Source organism: Tenebrio molitor, chromosome 2 (assembly GCF_963966145.1).
Source record: "Tenebrio molitor chromosome 2, icTenMoli1.1, whole genome shotgun sequence".
Classification (NCBI taxonomy): Eukaryota; Metazoa; Arthropoda; class Insecta; order Coleoptera; family Tenebrionidae; genus Tenebrio; species Tenebrio molitor.
In genome coordinates this window covers 2,135,633-2,150,979 of record NC_091047.1, presented here as the reverse complement: position 1 = coordinate 2,150,979, position 15,347 = coordinate 2,135,633, and the positions used below count along the sequence as shown (strand labels likewise).

General features: G+C 43.9%; 1 protein-coding gene and 1 long non-coding RNA gene across 7 annotated transcripts in view; one reads left to right on the top strand and one right to left on the bottom strand.

Moving 5' to 3' along the window:
- Positions 1 to 15,347, top strand: part of LOC138123190 (zinc finger protein 541) — a 117,004-nt gene that overhangs the window by 48,344 nt on the left and 53,313 nt on the right. The window lies entirely within an intron of this gene.
- LOC138123479 (uncharacterized) lies at positions 10,744 to 13,627 on the bottom strand. Its single transcript, XR_011156809.1, has 4 exons — positions 13,613 to 13,627; positions 13,397 to 13,541; positions 12,176 to 13,343; positions 10,744 to 12,126 (listed from the first exon to the last, which is right to left on the bottom strand). It is a non-coding gene; the product is annotated as an uncharacterized lncRNA (long non-coding RNA).

Genomic DNA, 15,347 nt, shown 5'->3' with positions numbered 1-15,347 from the left:
CATCCCTGCGTCATTCCCGAGCTAGTCCAAGAGTATCTACACTTTCTGTCCCTATTTTCTCACACTTTCTTTTTATTTTAACGTGTCTACATTTTCTGGCCCAGTTCACCGACAAGATGATGCGTTCTGCACTGGCAGCGTACCATTTCGTGCAAATATTTATGCGTTACGTTGGCAAAACTGTGACAGACGGATCACTTGGCATGAAGCGGCGAAGTCGCGAGTTAATTGCGGTGCCCTCATGCTAATTGCCGATGTTTCGCCATCGAAACGTCTGAATCTTTTCCGGACGCTTTGAAACGTTCTTAATTGGGTTGTGAGTGGCGTCGTTGGTGAAAATTTCCGCATTAACACTTGCGGACATTGTGATTCCTCGCATGTGAACCGTCCAAAATAAAAAACTTCCATAACTTGATATTATAAGGGTCGAAATAAGTTAAAATGTGTTTCTTCTCATTTTATGGCACAGTAAAAATAAAAATCTTTTTATGACAGAGCGCGAACGACAATGGAATATTGAAGAGGCGTTCGTCGGCTGTCTTTCTTTTTTAATTGCGCGACTTTCGTCAATATTTGTAAAATCGGTGTTTTCGCGACGAGAGTCCTCGCCTCCGAAACCTTTAAAATTTAAGTACTTTCTTGTCAATAAAATATAATAGGCCATAACTCTTGAAGTTTTCATTTCGAGCGGAGGGTGCTTCTTTAATCACGGACACTAATCTTCTCCGGTGAAAAATCGCCCCATCAGACTATACAAATTACCAGTCAATCCGGAGTTAAACGTCGGAGTGGCTCTCTTGTATTTTTTTAATCAATGTAAAATCTCGCCTCCACCCGTCCATTTAACCATAAAAATTTCATAAATTGAATGTTTGCCTGATGCAAAATTAATTTCGACGGAATTAACTGTCAGTCCGGAATTTATATTATGGTCGTCCCAATTGAAATACACACGTAAGATACAACTGCAGGGAACAGGATATTACGAATTTCCAATTTATGAGCTGAAAGCCCGCCGCCGCATTATTCCGCAAGGGGACGGCGTGGCGATTTTATTTCCGCCCCCCCGAAAATAATTACCAAGATCCAAACAACTCGGAATTAATGAATTCGAACCGGAACGCAATAAATCCCTCGCGTTTTACGTCCGCGAGGGGCGCCGCCACCGAAATCCTCCGCCGCCACGTCAATTCGGTCCGGTAATAATTAGAAGCGCGCCACCACCTGCCATAAACAACGTTTTAATGGAGACGTAAAATCGAGGGGTTGAGTTACGTTCGACCCGATCGGGTCAAGGAGGTGGTCTTTATTCGTCACGCATAATCTCGTAGGGGCGGCACGTGGTGTTGACATTAAAATTCCTCCCTTATTCGGGTCGGTTACCGCAGGCGTGTAATTCAATGTTCGGTAATTTCCGGCCGAACGGGGGCCACTTCTTCATAACGTCCCTCCGATGCCTCCATATAAATATAAAATTATGGCGGCGGAGCACCTTCGGGAAGGGTTCATGTTTCCGTAACGAGCAAAGGGGTGGGGACCAGGACGCGACACGGAACGTCCAGTTTTCAAAAGAGCGACTCCCGAAATTATTCAGGATTCTCCCTCCATCGATGACCTTGCAGTCCCGTTTTGCAAGTCGCAACAAAGACGTTTTGTCGTTGGGAAGATTTTTTCGATTCGTGATGGACAGAGTGGCATGTTTTTTGGCGTTGTGCGTCGGTGGTCTTAAGGGATGTTGGCGCCTTTGTGTTTTGCGCCCACAAAGGGAGCCTCGGGCGCGAAAAAATCGAATTAATTAAGAAGCCCGAAGACATCTCGAGACAATAAGCCCCGGCTCAGGGGGTGAATTAATGCCTGATATATTAGCAGCATTAATAATTAAGGTTGTAACAGGTGTGTCTCGCTCGAGTAAATTGTCTTAAAGAGCAAAGTTTATAATTAGGTTGTTAGGTCGGAGATCGACCTTCGCCACCCTTCACCGTTCAAAGACACAATAATAATAAATTGGACTTGGGAGGCGGCCAAAATACCAAACCGGCATTACACCAATCGACTCCGTCACACTTTTACTTTCCCGAAAGGACAGTTCCCCAGGTCGAGAAACGGAGCACCCCTCTTTCTCCTTTTTGGGGACCAGGAGTCAACGACCCACCAGAACTGTCCTAGATCGGCACACGTGGACGTCTCGAATCGCAAGAGGAGAAAACACGTCGGAACAAAGCCCCATCACCGTGAAATTGTACAATTAGTTGGTCTATGCACAAGGACGGTAGCAATTCACGATTGTCATCAGGACTCGGGGAATCATACAATCGAGCAATTGAATAGGCGGCTGCGAGACAATTGAAAAGCTGCAGTAACGGAGGCGAAGTTGGCGGCGGTGGGCGGAAAGTGTAGCAATTTATACGTAAATGTGCACATAGCGTTTGTTTTAAAGTCGCACAAAGCACACCGAGACTCGGTGGAGCTTCCTTCTGCTGGGGAGTTTTATGGCGGAGCGGCCCGAATGCACTCCGGAACTGCTGAAAACTTTGAAGCCGTTTTTAATGGAGTGTACAGGTGATTTACGTCCCGGCAACAATGATACATCGGCCACGGCCCGCGATAAATCTCGCGAGAGAGGCACACTCGCGAAAAAACCGGCCGTCCAAGGTCGAGGCGCGCTGTTATAAGCGCGGGGTGCGTCGAGTGTCGGTGAGGCGCAGCGCAAGGCGCCACCTCCCGGTCGTAAAGTTCGACTCTCGATGATGATCCAAGAGGCTCGGCTGTTCGTGCGATATTAATCCAGTAAATTATCCCCGGTTATACAGGCAGGCTGATGTATTCGGATCACCTTGTTTATTCCGCCGAAATTAAACCCATAAATTGCACCGAACGACTCTATTCCCTTTCATGCGGCATCTTATTTACGGAAGAGCCGGCGGACAATCCGTTTTTCCTTCAATAATTTGTTGCTCGTTAGAATCTCGTCTTCTTCTCGTGGGGGTCCCCGGATCGGGGCTTCCCCGATTAAATTTCACCTATAGCTCGGAATGAATTATTGGGTACTTTGTATGATGAATGTTGCGCAAGACATCTGTAATTTCGGGGAGCTCCGGGCCACGTTGCCATGTCACCCTCGATAAATAATAACACCGGCTCGGTTCAAACCGGAGGGAAAAAATGTTCGCTTGAGCTTATCGCGACGATTCTCGATTTGTTAAATTGGAAGTGTTATTCCCGTCGGGCTCTCTGAATAATAAATAAATCTAATAGGTCGTTGCCGGAAGTTGGAGGATCGACGGGGGTGGGGTAATTAAAAGCTCCGTCCGATCACTTGTTAAGAGTTGGATATTGGCAATTAAAAACTTGGTGCGGGTGAACGAAAATTGTCGAAACTGTTGCCTGCAAGCTTTTTTTTTGTTTTGTTTGGACGAAATTATTATATTTTAAAGCTCGTTATTAACTAACATTACCGTTGCCCCGGCGACCGTTGAAATTTTGCAGCCGGCGCTCGAAAATATTAATGAAGCTTTTAGATTCGGCGTAATCATCGATTCGCGGTATTTTTACCCCTCGGACAAGGGTTCGTCCGCGTTTGAAACATTTGTTCCGCGGTGCACTCTATTACTTTCACGGAGGAAATTAGTGTCACAACAACAACATCACGTAATACTTGATTCAGAATTCAATCATAAAGCTATTAGCCGGATGAAAAATGGAAGAAAGCATTTGAATGAAATTATTATTTATTCCATTATCATTTTTCCGGGGGAGTATGTTTTATTATGGAAAAACTCCAATTCGTCTTATTCTCGTTTTCACCCTCTCTCTCTCCCACCCCGTCCTCTAACTTAAATTAAAACGCGCAACAATAACAACAAACTTTTATTTCGGAAGCTTCTTGCCATTTCCCATTCGGCTCATTTCTCACAGGTCATTACGGGCTACGTTTTAACGAGTCACGTACGTTGACGCTGTTGTTTTAGGGTAAGTTCGTGGATTAGGCCGGGATTCGGCAAAGGGAACGACATATTTTTATTTTGCCGGTTTGTTTACACTGTCGGATTGTAATTAGTTGGTCCAACAAGGGTGCCACCGCGTAATCTGTCTAATGCCCAAATCGAATTTTGCAACCTGCAGCCGCCCCCAAACCGGTCTTGGTTTCGCGCGTCGCATAACTCCTCCAAGACTCGCGGTGGTCGCCCCAAATCCTCGTTTCCACTCGAAATGTTGCTTTTTTATTCAAATTTATCGCGGCCATTACACATTATCTCCGACACGATCTCCGGAAGCTCCTTAGCGCAGTCGGGGGCCATTATTAGGCCGGTTCGGTCTCGCTTCCGTCATTTCTTTGACCGTTCCGCGGAAAGACCGCCTGAAATCGCGAATAATTTCCTGGAGCGTTCGTGACAAATGTTCCTCCTCTCCTACCGCTCGGTATATTTATGTAGAACGCTCGGGTGTCAGACTAGAACTATTAATATTCCAGTTGAATGATGGTTGACGATTCGTAACAAACGGATGCAGCTTCTGACATATTTTCGGCGATTTCCCACCCGAACGCGAGCTTTCCTCGTCGCCCTAATCTCTCTGCAATCCTCTAATTGATTTCTGGGTCTGTTTGCGGACCGCTCGCGATTTTTCAATAATTAATGAACGAGTCTCGGCCCTTTTCAAGCGATGATTTTCGCCGCATTCACGAATTAATTGTGTTTACTCGGATTAATTTAATCTTGGGGGGGTGAGGCGCCCGGACACTTTTCCGCCGGTTTTTCCCTCTCGGTCGGCGGCGAAAAGATCTGAACCGGAATACCCGGTCAAGATTTACCGCTTGGACGGCCGCCGTAATGATAGAAGGGATTAGACCCTCTCCGGGAGCGCTAACGTTACCCTTAAGGCGTTTAGTGCGCCTGCATCTTATATTGAGATTTATGGGCGACGTCGGTCAGTTCGGCGATTCTGACGGGGACGGCTTCGATCTGGCCGTCGCTAATTTCCACATGGGTTATTGTAATTGAATTATGCTGGGGGTGGGACGGTGCGTCTCCACTTTGTGTTTATCACGGCAGCGTTCCCGAAGATCTTGATGGATTAGGCAGTCTACAACTTGCTGAATATTCATGCGAGTTAGCGAAGTTAGTTATTTTGTTGATTATTTGTTGCAGCGCTGACGACGCCGGAACGGGCGAATTCGTCGACTAGTAAACGCTCCCATTAAAACTTGCCGTATTTAATTTAGACTCTTACGGAAATTTTCGTCCTTTTTGCGGTCGACCGAGACGTCCGCCCCGGCGAGGGGGTGTCGGTGGTTGCATAGCCGACAGGCGGACAAACCACAAGATGGATAACTTTGTTTTCCAATTCTTAAAGAGACGAACAACATTATTTCTTTTTTTCTGTATTGACGTTGATCATGGTCAACATGATTCTTCAGTTTTCATTAGACTCACAAGCACGTTGTGATGTTCTTGTCCAAATAAACTTTGCACTACACAGGTTAACACACATTTTTTTATATACCAAGACGTACATTCCTGCAAGCTCTTTTTCCTTATTTGTCTCTTGATCAATCGCCTTGTCCTCTTCTGTTATTATACTAGTTTTTTACTTTCTAATCCCTTTTCTACTTAATTCACATTTTTGCTTCATCCTCAGTTTACTTTATTAGAGGTATTGGATTTTCTCATGGGCGATAAGTCATATCTGCTCAAACGACGAATATCGGTCTCAAGTAGGCGCTACAAACCGACCGGAAAACATCGTGGTCATTGTTCACTTTAGCTACTTCTGGAATTTTCCCGTTTTTTCTGGATAGACAGTCTCAGGGCGTCCTCCTGCATCGTTTTTCACCACTCAAACCTTCTGCAAATGAATTTTCCTTGCCCTTTAGTTATACTAAGACATTGGCGCGACCTTGACGCGACCTTGAAACACAACAATAGAGAAAAAAAAGGCATTTGCACAAGGTTTGAATGGTGGGAAACGATCTAGGAGGACGCCCTGAGGCTGTCTAGCCAGAAAAAACTCGAAAAAAATCCAGAAGTAGTTAAAGTGAACAATTACCAACATCGTCATTCTCTCTCTCTCTCTCTCTCTCTCCCTCTCGTCTATTTGCCTGTAAAGCAGTCAGTTTTCATTTACAGATTTTTCACTGGTTTATCGCTCCATCTTCGCACAAATATTTCCAAGGTCACAGCCCACGAGAGAATCCAAACACTACCTCTCTCCACACCCTTTTGCGATCTTATTTACCTTCGTACTTCTACTTTGGAGTACCTAGCAAGATCCAGAAGTTCTTACCTCACCCTTACCTATCCTTTTTTTCTTAATAATCTTCATATTTTTTTATTTTTCTTTCGTGGTGGTTTTCGAAGAGAAAGAATCCCTACAAAGAACATCTATTCTTTTCGTGCTTTTTGTTTGCTTGCTATCTAAAATTTGGATGGATCCGTCAAAAGATTTTTTCTGTTCCATAGAAAACCGCCATGTGAAGAGTTTTTACCATTGTCACCGACCTTGACTCTTCGTAGTGTTAAATAACCGTACCTACATCAGTCACTGTACCAACTGTGTCGTTCTTGGAAATACCGCTAAATAATTATTTTTGACATTGTTTAAATAAAACAACTCAATTTTCTTTGACAGACATTTATTGTTCTTAATTGTTTCCAAGTCTTGCAAAGCCAATGTCTACTGTTCTCATTGACATGCGGATAATGAAGCTCGCCTCAATTCGATTCGATTATTTTTCTTCTCTCACCTTTACGCTTAAAATCGGAAGTTTTTCCTCATTTCAGGTGAAAATACGGTCGTGATTTTTAACGCCTGCAGAAGCTTGATCATGTTGAATTTGAAGTCCCAACACTTGCAGTCGTTCTTCTTGGTCACATGATGTGTCGTATAGAGGCGGTGATGACGAATGGGCGAAGGAGTCAGAGGATTTGTTAATAAGTAATCAGAGGGCGGAGCCGGTTTGATTTATTTCTCAATAAGTTAGTCATTTTGTTATTATTTACTCATGTAAATAACTGGTATTCTTAACGATCTAGATTTCTGATTAGTGATTGAAAAGTTCCATCAACATTTGTTGCTCTATTTTCATAATTTACTGTCATGATACTTCATTGATCTCTTTCTTTATTCATAGCACTTATATTTTCTTTAGTGGGAGTTTCTGTAAGACTTCCTGATCTTCAGTAGATTCCTTTCGTATGGTAGGTTACGAAGAGAAACAGTTTTTCTCAGCTTAGATATTTCCAAAATGTCCTTTTCTTTTTGAAAACCACTCACTGACTTCATGAAGTTTTACATTTTTCTCCATCCAAGTTTTTCTTCTCGTCCATTTTCTCCTTAGAAATATTTAATTTTCCTTTAGATCCAGTCCTATTTTCTATTTTCTTTTAAAAGCTCTACCCCAAATCAGTTGGTTTTTCCTTTCCCCTTCTTCTCATTTTGACTTGCATTTTTGTCCTTCAACCCTTTTCCCTCTTTCTTAGTAACTTGGTGTGTCTCTCTTTCGTACATTTCTACAGTCCCTCGACCCTCTTCTTTTCATTCTTTCAATTGCCATAACCGTAACATTTTTCTGTAAATTGAGGGAGAAACAACTTTTTTATGTCCCGTTTTATACGTTCAAATTTTTTTTTTTTTTTGCAATAACACACTCATTGTAAGCGTGACCCCAGCAAGCCTCGTACACATCATGTTGCCGTTGATCCCATAATTCCCATATATCTTATTGGGCAATTTCGCAACTTTATGGTACAGCAAATAGCAAATAATATCTATTATTACGTCATAAACTCGATACAGTTTCCGTACTTTGCAACAAAATCGATGAATTCAACGTTTATTGTTTACTGCTAATCTCGACATGAAAATTTTTTATTAAGTGCTTTGCGTTATGGATATTTCTGATTTTTTTGTAGCCGAGCAAACATCGAGAACAACCGGAGAAAAAAAGTACGGTACACATTTTTTGTCGGTGTTTGGTCCAGCGATCGATGTACCGTTTCATGTTTTTAACGAATTTCGATACATTTCAGAATTAATTAAATGCCGGGACCTCATTTTAGATTTGACCGTGGATCTGTGGCTATTTCACTGACACACAAAACCAGAATCAACTAGCTTATAATTATTTTGAATATCCCAATATATCCCATTAGTCAAGTGTGGGCGAGAAATATTTTCATTACTATATATATCACATTTATATACCTCTGAAACACGCCCACACCTAACCAGGAACACAAAAATAAAATGTTTTCATTGTGGAGCTTTTTTGTTTCGAACCTAACTACCTTCGAATTATTCCCAAAATCTCTGGTATCTCATTAGAGTGTATTGTGAAGGCCTTTCACAATACATTCCAGGCCTTGAATCGACTCTAATTTGTCTTTTGAAACGTGACCCTTCCACATTTTGGAAAACAAGCGATTAATACGACAAATCTGAACGACACAACTGTTTGTGTTTGCATTTTTCGCATATTTAACGCTCCCGATAATTTTGAATGATGGCGGAACGAGACCGCTTCCACACATGTTTCAGGCATTTCGGATCCGCTGAATCGCATTAGTTTGAATATTGTGTATATCCATTGTGCTCCAGAAGCAATTACACAAGTTGATAGTGCAATGAATAGCGCGCTCCTCGAGATTATTATGTGGGGCAACTAATCTAATTGTTGTTCCAGACATAAATTAGGGAGAGCGGCCGCATCTCCCTTTGTCCGTGTGCACTTCCCGGTCCGTTTTCCTTTGTGTTTTTCGCCACGTAACCGTAACAGGACGAACGGGGGACGCCGCGCGTCACGTGACGCCGTAACGCATCGCTCCGGGCCAACGAGGACGACGGGTGCGTCACGTGACTCTGTAACGCATCGCTCCGGGCCAACGGGGACGCGGTCGTGTCACGTGAGTGGCGCGATTGGTCGATCGTTACGGTTACGTTGCGGATCGGTGTCGACGAGCGCACGTACTTGATGCTCATCTCTTCGGGGGGATACGTAAACGGAGAACAAGTCGTAAAAAGTGCCAGTAAAGTTTCCGTGCAGGGGCAAATAAATTGACGTATGAAATGTCAATCTCAGAAATGGGATATATCATATATATCGCAGCCTATTTTATAGTAGACTTAGGTGGGCCGTTCCGCATTTACGACCGGAGAGACCGAACGGCATTCGTGAGGAGCGTTTCCATAACTCGGCGGCGCCTTAATAAAAAACGAGACCCTCCCTTAAAAAGTGGCGATTCCGTTAATTTCCGTGTCCGGGTGGTTCGATCCCGGAGGAAGTTTTTATGGATTTTATTATTGTGCGACGGCGGGAAAAAATTCCATTATGTAAATGTGCAGTTAATGGAACATCTTCGTTTTTTGGATCGGCGAAAAGTTGGTCGCGCTGCGAATAAGAATAATAAAAAGTGCGACAATCAACACGGACGTTGAGAGAAAAGTTTGCGTCTTAATTGTTTTTGTTTGTGATGCAAATGCGCCGTCCCCGGGGATGACACCATCTTGGTTTTTCGACGCGGCGCATTCACTCCGCCAAACCGGCTGGAATCGAGGGGCATTTGCATGCGTGCAGATTTGTCACGCGGAGGAAGCAACAATGAAGGGGAGGTTTTTCGAAAGGAGCACAATAGGACGGACCCGCACGACGACAGCGATCGTAAAAAATGACAGATTTATGAAAGGCCGACGAGGGAGCACGAAAGAAGAGGAAATTAGCGAGACGGAAACGCAATAAATTTAATAATTAAAGCGGACGCATTTGCACAAAGCCCACCGGTGATAAATAAACTATTCCAATTAAATTATTCAATTTAACGAGGCGGCGAGGTCGTGCGAGGGGTGGCTTCGGAAGTAGCGCTGGAAGGCGGCCTTGGATCCCGTCACGGCCCTGGATCACCGACAGACACTTGGTCTCCCCCAGGTCCAGGCTGATCAGACGCGGTTGTGCTTGACGCCTTAGCAGAAGTAGACGCCCTCCTTTCACCCTGTTGAAGTCCTCCCAGCAGTGACAGTCGCCCTCCCACCACCTGGGCCATGGTGGCCAACCGAAAATTCCTGAAAATGACCTCGCACTCAGCGTTTAAACAGCACTGTTGACTCACATCTCAAATGTAAATGTTGCCGGGTTAATGAGAGACGCTCTATTTATTGATTGATCCGACTGCGGGAAATCCGAAGAGTCATAAACAATCCGGGTATTTACAGTTTACGCAGTGCAATAACAAATAAGAGATTATTAATGAGAAGATATTTCGTCACGTTCGGGCGGTAATTCGAGTTCGAAATTGAAACTAGTGGAACTTAGTTGGGCTTAATTGGAGTCAGTTAGGAGGGCGTCGAGGGGTTGGGTCCGATCGCTCTTGGTAAATAACGTTCATCGGCGAAAAAATCGTGACCTTTGTGTTTTTCGAGCGCTGTTTGATATTGGAGTTATCCCCGATGCATCCGCACCGAGCAAATATTTATTTGAATCTGCGGATTTTTACGAGGTCGCAATTTACAATCTCTATTAATAAATCCGGTCAAGAAAGATGATTTAAACGTTTTTCTGTTTATTCGCCATCAATTCTGCGCGGTTTACTACTTGCAAAAAATCCAATCCACTCTGTCCGTTTCCACACCACCCTCGATTTCTCTCGATTTCCGACCAATTAATTTTTCCCAACTCGTGTGTCCAATTATTTAACCATTAGCCAAACATTTACAAATCGACGACCTTTCGACCCCCAATTAAAAACCCACAGATAGCGCACAATCAATTTTATTCCCGCACGTCTTCCGACTAAATTACAAAGACATTTTTCCCTTCGAATCTTAGTCTTGCGCGCCGTGCCCTGGATGATCCTTGAAGTACTCCTGGAACTCGTCCTTGTTCTCGCACCATTCTCCCGCCCTAGCGTTCACGCTCAGACAATCCGTCTCCCCCAGGTCCAAACTGATCGTCTTCCCGTCCACCACGCATCTGCAAATCGGCGGTTTTTCGTCGTTGCAGCTGAAAATCCTGTGGTTTTTTGCCCCTCTGCAGTAGTAACTTCCGGTGTCTTCCAGTTTCTCCGGCTTGAAGTTCTCCCAGCATTGGCAGTCCTTCTCGTCGGTCACGTTTTTGTCGGCGGCGACGGCCAACACGATGCACAACAGGAACAGTTTCCTGAAAGAAAATGTCAGAGAAGTTTGCAGGACAAGAAATTCGGTTGCTCACATGGTGTGTCGAGTGCGAAAACATCGCAGATCATTTTTTTATATATAATAAATTTGTAAATTGGATAGATGGAAGGAGGAAAGTGTTTGTTGGAGGCATTTAACGCATTTTAATTTGGCCTTAAGATTGAGCGCAAACAGTGCTAGTGCAGCGAGTTTGATGGTTCTTGCTGTCGAAAGTATTGTAATGCGATGGTTATTTAACTGGTCGAGTGTGGTGATAATCAAGATTCATCATGCATAATCGAATGGTAATTGCAAGATAAACACGATGTAGGAAAGATTCTCACAATGTATTATTGTTATTTAAGTAAATAATGATTTCTCAGAAGTAAAGTTGAAACGCAAAAGAAACTGTTGTGTCATAAAATGAAGATTATGTCCGGAACTTCACTTAATTTTGTCGTCGACCTCGACCAGTACGAAGAATGAACTCATCTTGTCGAATAACTGTCTGAAGAAACACCTCACGAGTACCAACCGTGCCGCTCGTAAAGTACCGCTAAATACTCATCATCATTTTTTTTTTTTTTAATAAAAACCAGTTCTACTTTCTTTGTCACAGTTTTATTATGTAATTGTTAGCAATGTACTGACATTCAGTCATAAATGGCATGCTCGGGATGCTTCCTGAAGTACTCCTGGAACTCTTCCTTGTTGTGGCACCACCGCCCGTCCTTCGAATTGACAGAAAGACAATTGGTCTCGCCTAAATCCTGCTCGATTATCTTCCCCTCGACCTCACACTTACAAATGGGGGGTTTGTCCTCGCCGCACCCGAAAATTCGGTGGTTCTTCTCACCCCTGCAGTAGTAACTCCCGGTGGCACCCTTCTCGGGTTTGAAGTCCTCCCAACACTTGCAGTCGCTCTCGTTGGTCACTTCGGAGGCGACGACGACCGCGGACAAAACACACAACAACGCCAGCTTCCTGCAAAAAATCGGTGTAAAAATTGATTGGGAGATTTCGACGTACCTACATGATGCTCGATGTTGGAATGGGCGAGGGATCGGGGGACCTATTAATAAGTAAACGGGAGGGGGCGGAGTCCACTTATTTGTCATTAAAGACTAAGTTGACCTTGACAGTGAAAGATGTTTGTTGTGCTTTGTGGTTTCTCAATCACTCGGGTCGCGACAACAAGTTTTTCTTGTTGTTTGCGAACGCTTTGTAAGTTGTTCCAAGGGTCGCGAGTTTTTCATCGGTGATTGTAGAACCCCATCAAAATTTTATTGGGAGTTATCGACGACTAAATGGGCGAGTTATGGATGCACTACGCATTCAAAACAAGTTTGCGCATTTGCGCATCACCTAGACGCGCAACGAATTCATCGATACCTGCAAATCGCGACTTGATTTTTGATTTCCAACTCATAAAAAATGCACACCTGGATCGTGTTGCAATTTGTTAGTCGATTCGCTGCGGTCGTCATAAATTCTAATCGAAAAATGAAACATTAATATCGAAATTATTAAATCGAATATTTTGTACAAATGGTCTTTTTGCCAAACAAATTGACCATGCGTGTTTGTTCCGCTTTATCTAACTTCATTCCGTTCTGTTTGTGCATTAATTGCGGCCTTAAATGTTCATTATTTGACATTTAATGAAAATAATTGAATCGATAATTGGAGAGAATTCGATACACAAAAAATTTGCGTCGTCAGTTTTCACCGTTGCAAGCTCGAGGGAGGTCCTGAGTACTAAAACCAGATCAGTGATTGATTTTTTTATTTGTCGTTTTTGTACGTCCACCCAGTATAATAGGTACATGTAGATTTGCTTTCGACTGCATTTGTGGCTATAAATAGCACGCGTTCGATTTCAAATGAAATCCGGATATTTCTCGAAGAACTCGTTCCATTCCTTGGCGTTCTCGCAAGGCCACCTCGTCAGCTCTTCACCGTTCGCGTATCTGGTGCACCAAGTGCCGGTTCGGTCCTTCAGGATGCTGCTGCCTGTCCCGGAACATTGGCACTTGGGCGCCTTCGCCATATTGCAGGGCATTATGTGGAATAAATTGACTGCCACACACTGGGAGCCGTTTTTGTTGTGTTCGGCTTTGTACCCGTCCCAGCAGTCGCAAGTGGGTAGGGCTGTGGGTAGGACCAGATGCAGACACGACACCAGAATCGCCAGACGTAACCTTCGAAGGGAAATAGTGATTAGGCGTTGCAGGGGAAAGAACGAGGGACTCACATTGTCACCTGGTGCTGCTGCCGAGGATGTGCACTGCGGACTGGCGGTGGCGAGTGCCGCAGGTACCGTTAAGCTCGGTGATTGTTTCCGTGTAATGGAGGTGGAGCTTCGGAGGCAATCTGCTCGTCGAGGCGCCTCTTCCTTCCTGCGAGCGAATATATGTAAAATAAAATATTATGTGATAAGAGGAACAAGAGAACGTCATTTGAAATTTACATATAATGATCCATTTTCTCTCAAGTTTTGATGGGGCGTAATAAATTTCCGGCGAAAAAATATCTCCACATCGTTCCGGAGACGCCTCTCGTACGCGACGGACTGATTTTATATTTTTCGGAGAGGACGGCTCTCGACTAACGAAAATATTACAATATCATGTTCGGGAGGGAATCTCGTTAAGGCGCTGCGAAAATGTTTGCTTTACGGGATATGTTTGACGACGGCGACAATAAAACTGAGCACCCCATCATATTTATTTTACAGGCGCAATTAAAGTTAACGGCGGGCCCCCAGACGCCGCCGCCGCCCCACGAAGAATTTTATAATTAACTGCGAAAAAACGCAACAAACGCAACAAACATTCTTCCGGAGCAATTTGCGCCGCACCGATCGACGAAGGAGCGTTAATCTGCAAGGAATGTATTCGCAGGAATCCGCGCAAAAAATTCACGCCACCGTCATTGTTGGCGGAGTTTATTACGGCGTAGGTGTTTACTATCCGGGGGCGAGAGGCCGTGAACGGAGATTAATGCCGTTTTGCTAGGAGGGCGAGACGTCGCCCTTTAATTAGGGGCTGGTTATGCCGAAATCCTCTTTATCGCGATCTATATTGCCGGCCCGCCGGAGATAAAGCGCGTTACGACTCACAGACTTTGCAAATGGAAAGACACCGCCGCCAGATGGCGGCGTCGATAATGAAAATTGACCGCTCGACAAATTTCATTTCCGAATGGAAAATTCGACGAAATAATATTTTCCTCGGGGCACGTACGCTACTCCGAAACATGTTCGCTCGTTCCATTCATTCGTTCGATTTTTTGTCTTATTGTTTTTTTATTTTATCTCGACTCCTCTCCCTTCTGTCGTAACGTAATCGCGTCACAGCCCTAACAAATATTTTCCCCACCGTTTTTAAACCGGCTTCACTGCGTGGCATCTCGCAATATTTATAAATCCAAAAAAGATTCATTTTCCGAATGCTACAACCATAATGATAGTTTGGATTTATTTTCGGCACACTCAAGCACAAAAACTGTGAAGAATAGTTATTTACGAGATGAGTGCGACAAGACATTTTTTACGCACCCTTAATGAAAAAGGTAATTTTACGTACTCCCATGCGGACAAGAAGTAACTCTTTTTCGGACGCACGTTTTCGTACACACTTTTTCGGACGCACTCGGCTCCGCCTCGACTAGAAAACCTGGACTCGGACAAAAAAGATGCACATTTTTGCCTTGATAACATAAATAACATTATGTTTGATTTGTCGCATACCCTTTATGAATCGAATTAATAACGATTTATTTTCACTTTTTCGAAATTTTCATCATCCAAATTGGAGAAATGGCGTTTATTATTATCAAGTCAAGTTATTTTCAGAATGCTCAAAAAGGCGATTGCTTTTTGGATGATTTTGAAGCCCTAGTGCGCAAACGTCGATTTCGCGCACTAGTGCTTCAAAATGTCCTGCGACCGCATAGTAGTGCGCAAACATCTATTTCGCGCACTACTATGCGGTCACGAAATGTCATTTTGAAATTAGTGAGTTGAAAAATTCTCTTACTCGACACTGCAAAGAGAATCAACCCCCGAAATCCCGCGTATTCTCGTCTGGAGGTTCGTTTTGCATGTGTTAGGCAACCAGATATACCACGCCCCGAATAAGTTTGAATGGCGAAACGAACCTCCATAAGATAACACACTGGATTGCGGGCTTGGAGGTGGGGTG